This window comes from Schistocerca cancellata, chromosome 6, assembly GCF_023864275.1.
Source record: "Schistocerca cancellata isolate TAMUIC-IGC-003103 chromosome 6, iqSchCanc2.1, whole genome shotgun sequence".
Lineage (NCBI taxonomy): Eukaryota > Metazoa > Arthropoda > Insecta > Orthoptera > Acrididae > Schistocerca > Schistocerca cancellata.
Genome location: NC_064631.1, coordinates 512,171,409 through 512,187,187, shown reverse-complemented (window position 1 = coordinate 512,187,187; position 15,779 = coordinate 512,171,409). Strand labels below are relative to the sequence as shown.

The 15,779-nt window shown below is 42.2% G+C and overlaps 1 protein-coding gene across 5 annotated transcripts in view; it reads left to right on the top strand.

Moving 5' to 3' along the window:
• The window catches only part of LOC126190951 (myocyte-specific enhancer factor 2), an 898,544-nt gene that overhangs the window by 177,620 nt on the left and 705,145 nt on the right, over positions 1-15,779 (top strand). The window contains exon 3 of one of the 5 annotated variants that reach the window (XM_049931606.1): positions 6,570-6,658. The exons of the other annotated variants lie outside the window; for them this stretch is intronic. The gene's annotated coding sequence lies outside the window, so the exon portion shown is untranslated. The remainder of the gene's footprint in view (positions 1-6,569; positions 6,659-15,779) is intronic. 5 annotated transcript variants of the gene reach the window in all.

Here is a 15,779-nt window from a genome sequence, read left to right as displayed (position 1 = left end):
TACGTCTAGATACGACTCTGACAGGTGAGACGTACGTAAGCATCCTGTCTGATCACCTGCATCCATTCATGTCCATTGTGCATCCCGATGGACTTGGGCAATTCCAGCAGTACAATGCGACAACCTACAAGTCCAGAATTGCTACAGAGTCCAGGAACACTCTTATGAGCTTAAACACTTCCGCTGGCCATCAAACTCCGCAGACATGAACATTATTGAGCATATCTGAGATGCCTTGCAACGTGCTGTTCAGAAGAGATCTTCACGCCTTCGTATTCTTACGGATTTATGATTAGCCCTGCGGAATTCATGGTGTCAGTTCCCTCCAGTACTACTACAGACATAAGTCGAATCCATGCCACGACGTTTTGCGGCACTTCTGCGTGCTCACGGGGGCCCTACACGATATTAATCAGTTGTACCTGTTTCTTTGGCCCTTCAGTGTATTATGGTTGTGTAGTGGTGTTGTTCTTGTAAAAGAAGTTGCTACCCACGTTTGGCCAGAAACATCTTAGAATTTCAAATTGGGGAGTATCTAAACCACTTTCATTAAAATGTATTTGAAAATATGATCATACTTAACAGCACAGCGCTCTTAAGCATTTCTGCGATAATACGGTAGTTTTAATGTACTGAAATCAATATAAAAAAATTGGAAAAGTCCTTTTATGTAAAAGGGATTCAAGTTTGCTATATGATTGAATTTTCGTGGGTTTCGCAAATTTTTCCTTGAGAATGCTGGGATTTTTATTATTGACAAGCCATGCCCGGTACCTCCTTTATTCCTTGACCATTTTTGTACTAAACATTGAATATATTTATGCTTACTTTGTATTGTTTTGTCATGGTCATTGTTAACTCTCATTCCAACAGTTTATACTATAAATCTTTTGGTTCCTGATTTTTATCATGAACTTCTCCATTTAAAAGGAGACTATTATTTGCGGGTATGTAGCTGATGAAGTACTCTTTTGAAAATAGAGGTTTCACAGCAAAAATGTGTTGTTCATGTAATCAAACAAGCTATCAAGTTGGAATTTGGTAATGTCGCTGTAGCTATAGACTCTTATCCACCCCCCCCCCCCCCCGACCCCCCGCACAAAAATTATAATGACATATTATATCATACTGTTTCACAGGTGCATTGATCGTGTGGAATAAAAGATAAAAGGCTGACATGACTGCAGAGGACCCCAGTTGCTGGTGCGCCATCCGTTCTGATTTCTTCCCTTGTTGACCATATTTCGTCATTGATTTTGTGTGCCTCTTCTACTTCAAAAATTAAATGTTAACCAGTGAACGAGAGTCTCTCTTACTATGATTAAAAATCTGCATAGGTTAAAGAAATGCTGTCCGCAACGTATCCGCAAATCTTTTTCTTCCCATCCGCGACTATATTAGTTTTGTAAACCACTTCAATACGTTCGGTACGCCGGCGCTCTGACGGCAGGTTGCACTTCGGGTGAATTTTCGTCTGCTGAAGTCGAACCTCGTAATTTACGTAACTATACAATAGTATGTCATACCTTTGATACGTTTCCTAAGTTACAGACTTCTGTCGTAATTACTGAAAGCGATTTTGTGAATTTTTCAGCAGAACATTTCCACAGTATTGAAAAGTCAAATGAAATCTTTTCCAGTTCTGGCCACATATTGCACATTTTCAGTAATTTGTAATGTAGTTTATTATCAAATGTACGTTAATTACCGTAATATTCAGTCATATTAAACTGCTGCCTTGGCAGTGAAGTAAGCTTTGTAGTGTGTACTTGTAAATATACTCTTATTTAAGAGAAATGTTGAGAGATTCACTGATTTTACATCGTACTTCGTACATTATTATTTCGCATGTGAAAGACAAACATGAGTCAGAACATGGAGCAAAGATTCCAAACGATGTAGTACTCTGAATTAGATTTAAATCTCTTAATGGGTGCTTCTGTTAATTACGTTAAATAACAGTCGTTACAGCACCTACCCCCTCTACCCATGTGCGTCCTAGCTGACGTAGTTTTTATTCATTTCCAAATGGATAATAATGGTGACTTAAGGCAATAATAATTATTGCTATCCGTCATATGTATCCGAACAGATGATAATTTGCCCCATCCTTCAACTTTTAACCACAAAGTAATTATTATTGTGGACATCCCCGAATATATCAGAGAGCATTAGATACGGATGAAATCGGCCGTAACCGATTTAGGGATATCGGACAGAGATCTGAACTACCAATGGAAATCCAGTTTTCAGTGCGTAAAATCTGGGCGTTGGAAGTTCCAATATATGTCAGATCATTCGTTTAATGAAACTACCTGGCAGATTAAAACTGTGTGCCGGACCGAGACTCGAACTCAGGATCTTTCGCGGGCAGGTGCTCTACCGACTGGCTATCCAAGCACAAGTCGCGACCCGTCCTCACAGCTTCAATTCTGCCAGTACCTCGTCTCCAACCTTCAAAATTTCACAGAAGATCTCTTGCGACTCTTGCAAGACTAACACTCCTGAAAGAAAGGATATTGCGGAGACATGGCTTAGCCACAGGCTGGGGGATGTTACCAGAATGAAATTTTCATACCGGTGCAGGGCGAAAATTCCATTCTCAATTAGAACTAAACTGATAGGTAAAGTGTTGTACTCCCGCAGACGGAACAAAAAAGAGCTATGTTTCATCGTAGTGTCAGACACATGCAACGTACACTGAAGAGACAAAGAATCTGGTACACCTGCTTAATATTGTGTAGGGCCCCCTTGTATGCAGAAGTGCCGCAACACGACGCTGCATGGACACGACTAATGTCTGAATGCTGGGGGGAACTGACACCATGAAACTTGCAGGACTGCCCATAAATACGCAAGAGTATGAGAGGGTGGAGATCTCTTCTTAACAGAACGTCGCAAGGCATACCTGATATGCTCAATAATGTTCATGTCCGGTGAGTTTGGTGGCTAGCGGAAGTGTTTAAATTCAGAAGAGTGTTCCTGGAGCCACTCTATAGCACTTCTGGACGCATGGGGTGTTGCATTGTCGTGCTGGAATTGCCCAAATCTGTCGGAATGCGCAAGGGACATGAATGGTTGCAGGCGATCAGACAGAATGCTTACGTACGTCTCACCTGTCAGAGTCGTATCTAGACCTACATACCATTGCAACTGCACACGCCCCCACCGTTCAGAGCCATCAATATGCTTTCTGATACATAAACAAAAAACGAAAGTAACTATTATGCACTAAACTTTATAACAAATATTCTATTACCTTCGAATGTAGTCGAATTAAGTCGGGTGATGCTGAGGGAATTAGATTAGGAAAAGAGTCACTTAAAGTAATAAATGAGTTTTGCTATTTTGGGAACAAAATAACTGATGATGGTCGAAGTAGAGAGGATATAAAATGTCGACTGGCAATGGCAAGGAAAGCGTTTCTGAAGAAGAGAAATTTGTTAACATCGAGTATAGATTTAAATGTCAGGAAGTCGTTTCTGAAAGTATTTGTATGGAGTGTAGCCATGTATGGAAGTGAAACATGGACGATAAATAGTTTGGACAAGAAGAGAATAGAAGCTTTCGAAATGTGGTGCTACAGAAGAATGCTGAAGATTAGGTGGGTAGATCACATAACTAATGAGGAGGTATTGAATAGAATTGGGGAGAAGAGGAGCTTGTGGCACAACTTGACTAGAAGAAGGAATCGGTTGGTGGGACATGTTCTGAGACATCGAGGGATCACCAATTTAGTATTGGAGGGCAGCGTGGAGGGTAAAAATCGTAGAGGGAGAGCAAGAGATGAATACACTAAGCAGATTCAGAAGGATGTAGGCTGCGGTAGGTACTGGGAGATGAAGAAGCTTGCACAGGATAGAGTAGCATGGAGAGCTGCATCAAACCAGTCTCAGGACTGAAGACCACCACAACAACAATGATTCAATAAGGTGTCGTGCTGTTCAGTGTGTTTTGTGTGGAGGAAATGATGCTCTGCTGCTTAACTGAAATCACTGATAATTTAAATTTACTATATCTTTTAAATAAATAAAGTTACAGAGTTGATACCTACAACATTTGTCATTTTAAAGATGCGCTTCTGTATGAAATGTCGATTGTTAAAATCGACCAAAGCGTTCAGATTTTGGCAGTCAGGTCTTCGTTCCAAAACTCTTAATTTCACTTTTAACAGCAAATCATAAACTATTAGACCGATGTATTCGCTGTTTGGTCTCTTCCCCCAAACAACCCAACCCAACCCTAAACTATTATAGACATGATCAATATTCAAGTTTTATTGGGATTACCGTGCAAATTTATGAAGGAAGTACATTATCATTACTTTGTCTTCATTCCCTGAATTAGTACAGAATTAAATAGTTTTCATAAATATTTCCCTTTATGGCCTATCTTAGGTTCGCCATATTTAACGCTGCTTTGTCTCCCTGGCACAAACAGCGTTTACAGGGTTTCCCTAGGACTTAGGTTCTCGTCTGTCTCACTCGGACACTACAGCACTTAGGCATCATTCAGCACAATAGACTCCTGTCAATTTCGCCATCTCGTGGCGAATCTGCGCTGTTTGTGGCACACGGTCGTAGACGACAGGGTTCGTTTCACAATTCCTGAATGCTGACTCTTTCGGCCATTTACTTAAATGAGAGCGAAATGTTCATTAACTTACAAGTTGCACTTAGATCACGTTGAACTATTCTGTTCAGTCGTCGTTGGTCCCGTTCTTGCAGGATCTTTTTTCGACCGCAGCGATGTCGGAGATTTTATGTTCTACCGTATTCCTTATATTCACGGTACATTCGTGAAATGGTCTTACGGGAAAATACCCACTTCATCGCTACCTCGGAGATGCTGTGTCCCATCGCTCGTGTGCCGACTGTAACACCACGTTCAAACTCACTTAAATCTTGATAACCTTCCATTGTAGCAGCGGTAACCGAATTGCGCCAGACACTTGTTGCCTTATATAGGCGTTGCCGACCGCAGCGCAGTCTTCTGCCTGTTTACATATCTCTGTATTCGAATACGCGTGCTTCTACCAGTTTCTTTGGCGCTTGAGTGGGACGTCACCAGCGCCGTCGCAGTCGCTCTTGTGCCTCGCTAGCAGTGTTAAGTGCAAGGAAGGAAGATTGGGTTTAACGTCCCGTCGACATCGAGATGATTAGAGACGGAGCGCAACTTCTGATTGTTTCAAGGATGGGAAAGGAAATCAGCTGAGTCCTTTGAAAGGGACCGGCATTTGCCTGGAGCGATTCAGGGAAATCACGGAAAACCTAAATCTGAATAGTGGGTCTGAACTGTCGTCCTGCCGAATGCAAGTCTAGTGTGGTAACCACTGCGCCACCTCTATGGTTAGTACTAAGTGTATGGGGCTGGTATTAGCATGTCGCGTGTGGGCGGCGCTGGCGTGCGTGTCTCCCGGTGGCAAAGGTGGGGTGGGAGTTGGGCGGCGGTGCGGTCAGGGGGAGGGGAAGGGGTGCGGCATTGCAGCCTCAAGGTCGCGCCGCAGCAGTGCTACATCCGTTCTCTGCTGCACGCGGTCAAAAAGAAGGTACTGCACGTACCGCGAAGCAAAGATCTGAACTAAGACAGCCTGTAGGTGACAGGTACCAACGTTAGCTCAGGGGGGCCACGTGCGTGTTCCCACCTTCTTCGGTCGTATGATGCAGGATATAGTGAGACATAGGATCGCATTATGCACTTTTCTTGGCGCAATTGCGGACAGAAATTTGGTGCGCTTTCGAAGAGTTGGAAAAGCTGCACTGTAAATTTCGATGGTTATCCGGAAACTAACCTCTTGCTGTACATCAAATATTGCTATAACTAAAGCAAATTATTAAAAATCTTAAAACCACACCTTTGTCGTACATGGCCACTTAATCACCATTCAGATTTAGGTGCGTATCGTGTCTCTAAACGACTTGACGCATTATCTGTTCACAAAATTTTGTCGCCTGAGATTGCAGCCAGCTCGTGGAAGCCTCTTGAAGTGATTCGGCGGACTCATAGCGGTTAAAGCAGAACCACTTTTTCGTATTCACGGAGAAGTGAAAATCACTCGAAGGAAAGACTGGGCAATAGGCAGGATGTTCAAGAAAATCCCATTTGAATTGACACAACAATTCTTGTGCCAACCGGGCAGTGTTTGGCCGAGCATTTTCGTGCAAAACCACTATGTTGGTGGTGGGTCTTCTATGTTTTCCTAATTCAAAAACATGATGGCCATAACTTTTCTGGCTTTCTTTGGGTTGCTGTGTGAATCCATATGACATCACACCACTGACGCTCCACTTCAACATAGGAAATCCTTGCCTCGTCACTGATTACGATTCTGTTCAGTACGCCTCCTCTTCCCCATCATAACCATAAAGAAAGTGAAGAGAAGCAGTCATCCGTTGCGTCTCGTAGTTCTCCGAAAGGAGTTTTGGACCTGAATAAGCTCAGAACCTTTGTACCCAATTGTTCAGTCACTGTCTCATGCAACAGACTCCTACAAATATGTGAAAAGTTGTCCAAAGTTGACTTATGGTAGCTCGTCGCTTTTCACAAACCTTTTTCTCAATTTTCTTCAGGGGTTCTACGCTGAGTATAGACAGAAGGCCATTTTCATCATCATCATCAGCAGCAGCAGCAGCAACAACAACATTCGTCGCATCACTGCGTAAGTCAGTTTAGTAACTGTTCCCACCCATTTTTCATCCTCCCCTTCCACCCCACTACTTTATACGCTACCGTGAAGAAGGAGGTTTCGATCCTTCTGTTAGTTCTCATAATTATCTATTTCTTGCCAAACATAAGTATGTTACAAAGCAGGAAGAGACGTAATTGTAAGAATCATTATTATACGGTTCTTTGCAAATGAACTGCCTCTTAATTTCATATAAAAAATGAAAAAGAGACATTCAGTTCTCTACAAAACAGAATAACACTACTGACAAGTCTAGCACCTCATTAATGTATGTAGTAAAGCATCATATTTTGTTTACGAGATTAATCATAAATAATCCGACACGATTTGGAAAAAACAATTATGTATAGGGGAACGGCGGGTAGTATGGGCCAGCGGGTAGTATGGGCCAGTTGGTATTTCAACTATTCACTACTAGGTAGCAGCACGGTACACAGTATAATCTGCCGCCAGCGCCATTTCGCCATGTGAAGAGAGTGTTGGATTCCAGGTGTCGCATCGTCTGTGAGTGATATTGTTTGTTTGCGCTCCTACAAGTGGTTGTCTAAAATACTTTTTAACATCACTCTGCATCATTACAGATAAGAATATACTTATGAAACTAGAGCTGTTATTTAGTTTATTAATATAGGACAGTGACAACTGCGTTTCGTTTGCTCTAACAATGTTTCGCTTACTGCCATGTTTTCATGTATTAAAAAAAGGATACTGTGCCAACATTTCAGAAAAAATCCCTTCAGCTTGCTTCCCAGGCAGAATCCACAATCACTTCTGGAGAGACCACCACTTCCTCCAATGCACTATCTGATTTTGCAAGTTTTTTTAAAAAGAGGTGTCGGCTTTGCCCTCCTGCAGCGAAAAGAGGTTGACATGTCGGAAAAGAAAGGCAGAGAGAAGCGAAATATTGACATCAACTCCAATAAAAAAAATATGCTGACAGACAAGAAAGACTCAAAAGAGCAAATGGGAAAAGCACAACAGAAAAAGAGATAAATGAAATGTTCAAAACAAGAACAAACGATGATCAATAAGAAGAAGAAAAGTGAGCAGATCAAAATTTTTCGTGATGACAGTCCTACATCAAGCACTTCTCAAGACGTTATAGATGTAAAATGAATTGTGTGTGGAGAAATCTACGAGGAAAACTGGATTCAGTGCAACAAGTGTGAAGGCTGTTCACATGAGCTCTGTGCGGACATTGACGACTTACTTTTTTATTTTTGTTGATCTCTGTAAACTAAATAAATCATAAGGCAAATGAGCTCTGATGTGTTATACATTCTGTATAGTGTTAACTAGTTAAACTTTTATTCAAAACTGTTTTTAATTTGTAAACATAATCATATTGCTGTGACCCATACTACCCGCCAATTTTTAAAATGCCCAAAATGGAAAGTTAATTCAAATACATTTTGTGTTATGTTCCCTTCACATATTGCTAAAAATATTTCTATTATTTAGAGGAAATAAGTTGAAAATCTGATTTTTTCGCTCATAACTGAGTTAAGCTACAAATATATTTTGTAATTTACATTTTTCCTAAAACAGCCCATAGTACCCACCGATCCCCTACAGCTGCAACACTTGAGAGAGAAAAAAATAGTCAGCACTGCATAGAAAGGTATCGAATATTCCGAATAAAATAGAATTCCTGGGCAAATAGTAAAGCAGTGTTTCAAAATAAACTAAAATCTTTTTTCAGGATGATTTCTTCTACTTTTTAGACAAATATTTATCTAAAAACTAGTAGCATCCGCATTGTAGTACACAAAAATATTTACTTTCGTTGAAAAATTTATCTGTCTAGCACCTTCAGTAATCTAAAACACTGAGCATATTTGTGTAGCAGCTTGATTAATGTAAAATACTAATTCGTTCATTTTTATTAAACTTAAGCTGTTGTGTCAATTAACACTCTGCAAATGGCCGTCATGTAGCCATATGTACATATATCATGTAAACGTAAACTGTAAACAAACTCGGCCTACAATTTTTCAGTAGACACGTTTCAGACAATCTGCAAAACATGTAACTAATTCTGTTAGTCGCTAATTATTAAATTGCTTCACAAATTTTATTTAAAAATCGTAAGAAGCTCGGGTGTGTTTCCTCTTTTGGTTGCCCCGTTAACAAAGTGGTTTAAATGGCTCTGAGCACTATGGGACTCAACTGCTGTGGTCATAAGTCCCCTAGAACTTAGAACTACTTAAACCTAACTAACCTAAGGACAGCACACAACACCCAGCCATCACGAGGCAGAGAAAATCCCTGACCCCGCCGGGAATCGAACCCGGGCGTGGGAAGCGAGAACGCTACCGCACGACCACGAGATGCGGGCACCCCGTTAACAAAAATACTAAGAATAAAGACAGGGCTGTAAGCAACGAACAAAATATTTTTGATTCCATCTTTCAGTTCTTTGTGCAGGATGGCAAATGTTGAAGCGCTGCCTCCTGCGGCGCCACCATTTCCACGTACCTGCCTTCCTTGTCTATTGACTAGCCTCTCTGGCTACGCCGCTTGTTCGATTCCCAGTAAGCACTTCCACTTTTTATATTCTAGAACGGTCTGGATCGTGGCCCATTCAGCTTTGTAAGGCCGAATGAAAAGCTTTATAAATAGGACAAGCAGTGACATTGACACGCAAGTCGTCGAAGTGACGTCAGACCGAAAGGTTTGCATAAGGCTTGGTGTCACTCGGCGTTCATTCACTTACCATCCTCACACAAGCAATGAAACCGCTCGTGAATGGTTAATAGACTGCGACGTATAGGTGGAAGTTTAAAACTTCGAGTTATGTCTAATAATGTATATATTAAATTCGTGTTTGAAACATTTTTGAATAAAAACTTATAATCTGCTGTGTTTTTATGTATTTAATTTTCTTTCTGTTATCAGTTCGCGCGCGCGCGCCCACACACACACACACACACACACACACACACACACACACACACAGACGTTCTCGCAGGTTCCATTACGGTTTGTTATACGAATGCTGTCTCCATGTACATCAGCTGATTTTCACATGTATTCCCCATGAACTGAAATACGAGGTGCATTCAAGTTCTAAGGCCTCCGATTTTTTTTCTCCGCACTGGAAAGAGATAGAAACATGCGCATTGTTTTAAAATGAGGCCGCGTTCATTGTCAATACGTCCCAGAGATGGCAGCACCATACAGCAGATGGAATTTTACCGCCAGCGGCGAGAATGAGAACTGTTTTAAATACTTAAAATGGCGACGTTTTCCTTACTTGAACAGCATGCAATCATTCGTTTTCTGAATTTGCGTGATGTGAAACCAATTGAAATTCATCGACAGTTGAAGGAGACATGTGGTGATGGAGTTATGGATGTGTCGAAAGTGCGTTCGAGGGTGCGACAGTTTAATGAAGGCAGAACATCGTGTGACAACAAACCGAAACAACCTCGGGCTCGCACAAGCCGGTCTGACGACATGATCGAGAAAGTGGAGAGAATTGTTTTGGGGGATCGCCGAATGACTGTTGAACAGATCGCCTCCAGAGTTGGCATTTCTGTGGGTTCTGTGCACACAATCCTGCATGACGACCTGAAAATGCGAAAAGTGTCATCCAGGTGGTGCCACGAATGCTGACGGACGACCACATGGCTGCCCGTGTGGCATGTTGCCAAGCGATGTTGACGCGCAACGACAGCACGAATGGGACTTTCTTTTTGTCGGTTGTGACAATGGATGAGACGTGGATGCCATTTTTCAATCCAGAAACAAAGCGCCAGTCAGCTCAATGGAAGCACACAGATTCACCGCCACCAAAAAAATTTCGGGTAACTGCCAGTGCTGAAAAAATGATGGTGTCCATGATCTGGGACAGCGAGGGCGTAATCCTTACCCATTGCGTTCCAAAGGGCACTACGGTAACAGGTGCATCCTATGAAAATGTTTTGAAGAACAAATTCCTTCCTGCACTGCAACAAAAACGTCCGGGAAGCGCTGCGCGTGTGCTGTTTCACCAAGGCAACGCACCCGCACATCGAGCTAACGTTACGCAACAGTTTCTTCATGATAACAACTTTGAAGTGATTCCTCATGCTCCCTACTCAACTGAACTGGCTCCTAGTGACTTTTGGCTTTTTCCAACAATGAAAGACACTCTCCGTGACCGCACATTCACCAGACGTGCTGCTATTGCCTCAGCGATTTTCCAGTGGTCAAAACAGACTCCTAAAGAAGCCTTCGCCGCTGGCATGGAATCATGGCATCAGCCTTGTGAAAAATGTGTACGTCTGCAGGGCGATTACGTCGAAAAGTAACGCCAGTTTCATCGATTTCGGGTGAGTAGTTAATTAGAAAAAAAATCGGAGGCCTTAGAACTTGAATGCACCTCGTAGTAAGGCGGTAATTGGCAGTACTGAGCAGCTAATAACGTAGACTGTAACCGCGATCGGACGTCGTCTCGTTTGGGTCTGTTGAAAGGCGTCTGCAATGGGCAGGGGGGTAAGAAGGGACATTGCCTCCTCTGTGAATCTGGAGTAGAGAAGTTTTATTCAGTACAAAATTCTCGCGCATTTCAAAAGATGATTGTCAGTGACTCTACTAAACTGCAGACTAAGCATTGGTGTGCGCGACGGAAGATACTTTAGGCCTAGCTTGAACAATCGTAAGTGACTGTAAGTCTGTTCAAAGGAAATTGTGCACAGTTTCCTTGGGACGGTGGTAGTTTTGGCGCTGTCCTACGGTAAGCCTAGAATACGCCAGTTATTGTGTTGCCCAGACATGACGGCCAAACATAAGTAACCGAAATTACTTCGAAGCTGACACTAATTACTGTATGTGCACTTAAGTAGCAGTAACCGTAGCACTACTAGTTTTTGATGTGGTTACGTTTTGGATCACTTTATGTACTTCAGTGTTCCATTTGAGTTGGAATGTCACAAACAAGTCTGAACATGAAGCTGTATAATTTCGAAATCGAATTAAATACCATCAATAAAACAGCTGAATGGATTGTCCAGTAACAGTGTATTAATGAAATAAAGCTGAACACCCCTGAAGATGAATCACATCCAAATATTATTTTCTCTGCTCAGAATTTAAAATTTTGACATGGTATTACAGAAAGATATTGAAGATTGGTTGCGTCCATCGGATAATTAATGAAGATATAGTGAAACGAATCGCAACTTCATTAAAAAGAGATCGGTTGACTGGACCTTTCCGGAGGTATGAAGGTACAATTAATTCGGTAATAGAGGGAAGTGTTTAAAACTCTAGAGGGACATCAAGACTTGAAAATACACCGAAGAGCCAAAGATACTGATACACCTGTCTAATATCGTGGGAGCCCCAGCGAGCACGAAGAAATGCCGCAACATGACGTGGCATGGACTCGACTATGTCTGAAGTGGTACTAGAGGGAACTGACACCATGAATCCAGCTGTGCAGTCTAGGGCGCCTAGCCACGGTTCATGCGGCTCCCCCGTCGGAGGTTCGAGTCCTTCCTTAGGCATGGGCGTGTGTCTTGTCTTAAGCGTTAGTTACTTTGAGTTAGATTAAGTAGTGTGTAAGCCTAGGGAACGATGACCTCAGGAGTTTGGTCCCATAGGAACTTATCATCACCACCATAAATCCGGCAGCGTTGTCCGTAAATCCATTAAGAGTACGAGGGATGGAGTTCTCTTCTGAACAGCACGTTGCAAGGCATCTTGGATATGCTCAATAATTTTCATATCTGGGGAGTTTGGTGGCCATCGGAAATGTTTAAACACAGAAGAGTGTTCCTGGAGCCATTCTGTAGCAATTCTGGACGTGTTGGATGTCGCATTGTCCTGCTGGAATTGCTCGAGTTCGTCGGAATGCACAATGGACATGAATAGATGCAGCTGATTAGACAGGATGCTTACGTACGTGTCACCTTTCAGAGTCGTAGTTACACGCAACAGGGCTCTCACATCACTCCAAATGGACACACCCCACACAATTACCGAGCCTCCACACAGCTTGGACAGTACCCCAGCTGAGCTGCAGGGTCCATGGAGTGATGACGATTGTCTCCATACCCGTACACGTCCACCCGCTCTATACAATATGAAGCGAGACTCGTCCAACCAGGCAGCATTTTTCCAGTCTTCAACAATCCAATGACGGTGTTAACGGGCCCAAGAGAGGCATCAAGTTTTGTATTATGGAGCCATCAGGGGTACACTAGTGGGCCTTCGGCTCCGAAAGCCCATATCGATGATGGGGTTGAATGGTTAGCACTCCGTCACTTGTTGATGGCCCAGCATTGAAATACGCAGCAATTTGCGGAAGGTTGCAATTCTGTTACATCGAACGATTCTCTTCAGTCGTCGTTGGTCCCGTTCTTGCAGTATCTTTTTCCCGATCGCAGCGATGTCGGAGATTTGATGTTTTACCCGACTCCTCATATTCATGGTACACTCGTGAAGTGGTCGTACGGGAAAATCCCCACTTCATCGCTACCTCGCAGATGTTGTGTCCCATCGCTCGTGCGCCGACTATATCTCACGTTCGGACCGACTTAAATCTTCGCCAGACACTTGCTATCTTATGTAGGCGTTGCCGACCGCAGCGCCGAATTCTGCCTGTTTACGTATCTTTGTATTTGAATACGCATGCCTATACCAGTTTCTGTGGCGCTTCAGTGTAATGAGCAGGTTCGAATGGATGTAAGGTGACAGTAGTTAAGCGGAGATGCAGAACCTCGCTTAGAGTAGACTCGCCAGGAGAACGGCGTCAAAACTGTCGACGGTCTGAGGACTACAAAAACGACAACGCAAGATTTCATGACATGCTTTTGGGAAACCATAGTCCACAATACACACCAAGCACGTATCTGATAACTGCAGACTCTACTTTCGGAATGCAATAGTATCGGGTACAAAATCCAGTTAACAGAGAGAAAGTAGCGACAATGCGTTTAGATCGTGTACACTTACTTGACGTAGGAACCGTAACGAATTCACTCACACAGCGTATTTTTGTTTTTGCTATCTTGGGCTATTGAAGTTCTCTACCGTACGTGTAGCATGAAATTGGCTCAGATGTCGTTCTTCCTAGCTCTTAATGAAACGGATGCATTAATATTCCAGAGGCCAATAACGTCGCATTCACGGTTTCCATTTATAAGAGCGAAAGATATTTGGAAAAATGCAGGTATTGTGTTAGATGTATTCTCTTCGGAATACGAGTATTATGTCGAACGGATAGAGATTGATTTTTTTTCAGAGTAGTGACGTTAGGGAGAGATACGTTTCCTTTTTTTTATCTCAGTGTATTAGTTTGTATCGTTAGGTCTCACGGTAAACGTATTACGACACAATCAAATGACAGGGTTTTTCAGCGCTCATTTTCTCTGAAAATAAGGGAACGGATCATGATACGTTTCGAAAAGTACATAATAATACCTCTTCCCGTGCTTGTACGTAGTTACCACTGTTCACGACATGAAGCATACATATACTTATCCTGAAGACTGTGGAGAACGTCTGTCTTATGGATTGTGTTTACAAGACCATAACAGTATTTATTCTGTACTTCCGCGAGTTATCATTTGCGGTGGGGAATTGGGAGTAACTTCGTAGTATGTCAGCATTGTTAGTCTTTTAAGATGACATTTTTTCTTGTATTATGACCACATACTTACCTAAGACAACAATACTGTCGGTAAACACATTTAAAGAAATGATTTTGGTGAAGTCGGAGCAAAGCGTGACTGATTATTTTATCGGTTAATATAATATAACTATGGTCATTTCTACCCTCAACAAATAATGTCCAATGGTTTATTTCAATAATTTATTAAAAACCTATTACGTCGTTCGTTTCAAGATAAAGGTAGGACCTGTGAGCTGCTTTATCGGTATAACATCAAATTAAATATAGTATGTTTAGTAGTTAAATAAATTAATTAGAGGTGAGAGATTCAGATTGAAAAACTTGGTTGTTTCGATGCTTTGTGATGGCAGATGCAGATGCCGTCGTGAGGGACGGCTTTGTTTTGCTGCGTATTATTCAAATATAATCCTCTTGTCTTTGGTCGCGCTGATCTCCACAGACAACCCGTAATCTAACGCACGTCACCCAGAGGCAGTGAGCAAACATGCACTAATGACTTGTAGAAAGGCGCTAACAAGCAGTTCCTTTCTTCAGCATCATAATAGGGATGCCGCCTGGGCATTTTCCTAAAGTAGTTTTAGGATATCACAAGAAAGCTTTGTCGGGATGACAAGACTGATGTATGTGTTTGTGGTGAGGGGGGTTATGTAGTTTGTGTTATTACGTATCGTGAAATTTGTTGCGTATTATGTTTTGATATGACTCAGATTTGGTTTTCTTTACACTGACTAAGGCGAATGCTTCAGTGTGTCCCTAAAGACGTTCTGTCTTCTTCCATTTGAATATATCCTCTCTCTTTGAGACATTAAACTATAATAATTCTTCTTGCCTGTAGTGACTTCAGAGTCGAAGAAAAATTGCGTTTGCGGATGTGTTTGGCTTTTGGGATGGTACTGGAGAAACAACTCCACTTCTGCATTGGCGGATGCGTGAGAAACCACACGAAAACCACATCTCCACTGCTGACACGTTGTGCTCTCAACTCCACCGACCGGAGGACCATGCAGAACAAAAAATCTCAACGTAGCTAATTCCGCTTAATGGTTGTAATTATTTATGACACAATACTAACGCTCTGTGGACAATCAAGTAGACTGTATCTATAGCGCCTGGTCCACCCGGTGATATTAAAGAATGACATTCACTCTCCCAGCAGTACTATAACTGTTTTTCCTTGTTGTGTATGTCTCTTCTTTCACCTAATTATATTTACTATGAACTGAAAGCATGGGTAGAGGAGACTCTACCCTGCGCTCCAAACATTGTAGCAAAACGTTCATAATTCCGAGACATAAACAAGAGGTACAGGGAGATATAGTCTAGTGCATGATGTTAGCTAGCACATTTAGTAATTTTACTGATTTGTCTAACCGAAAGCTGATATTTTTCTCCTATCCAGCCACAAGTACGATGTTTTCAAGCTGAACTGAACTCATCGAAACAAATGATTACGCTCAAACAAACCGCTGGGCG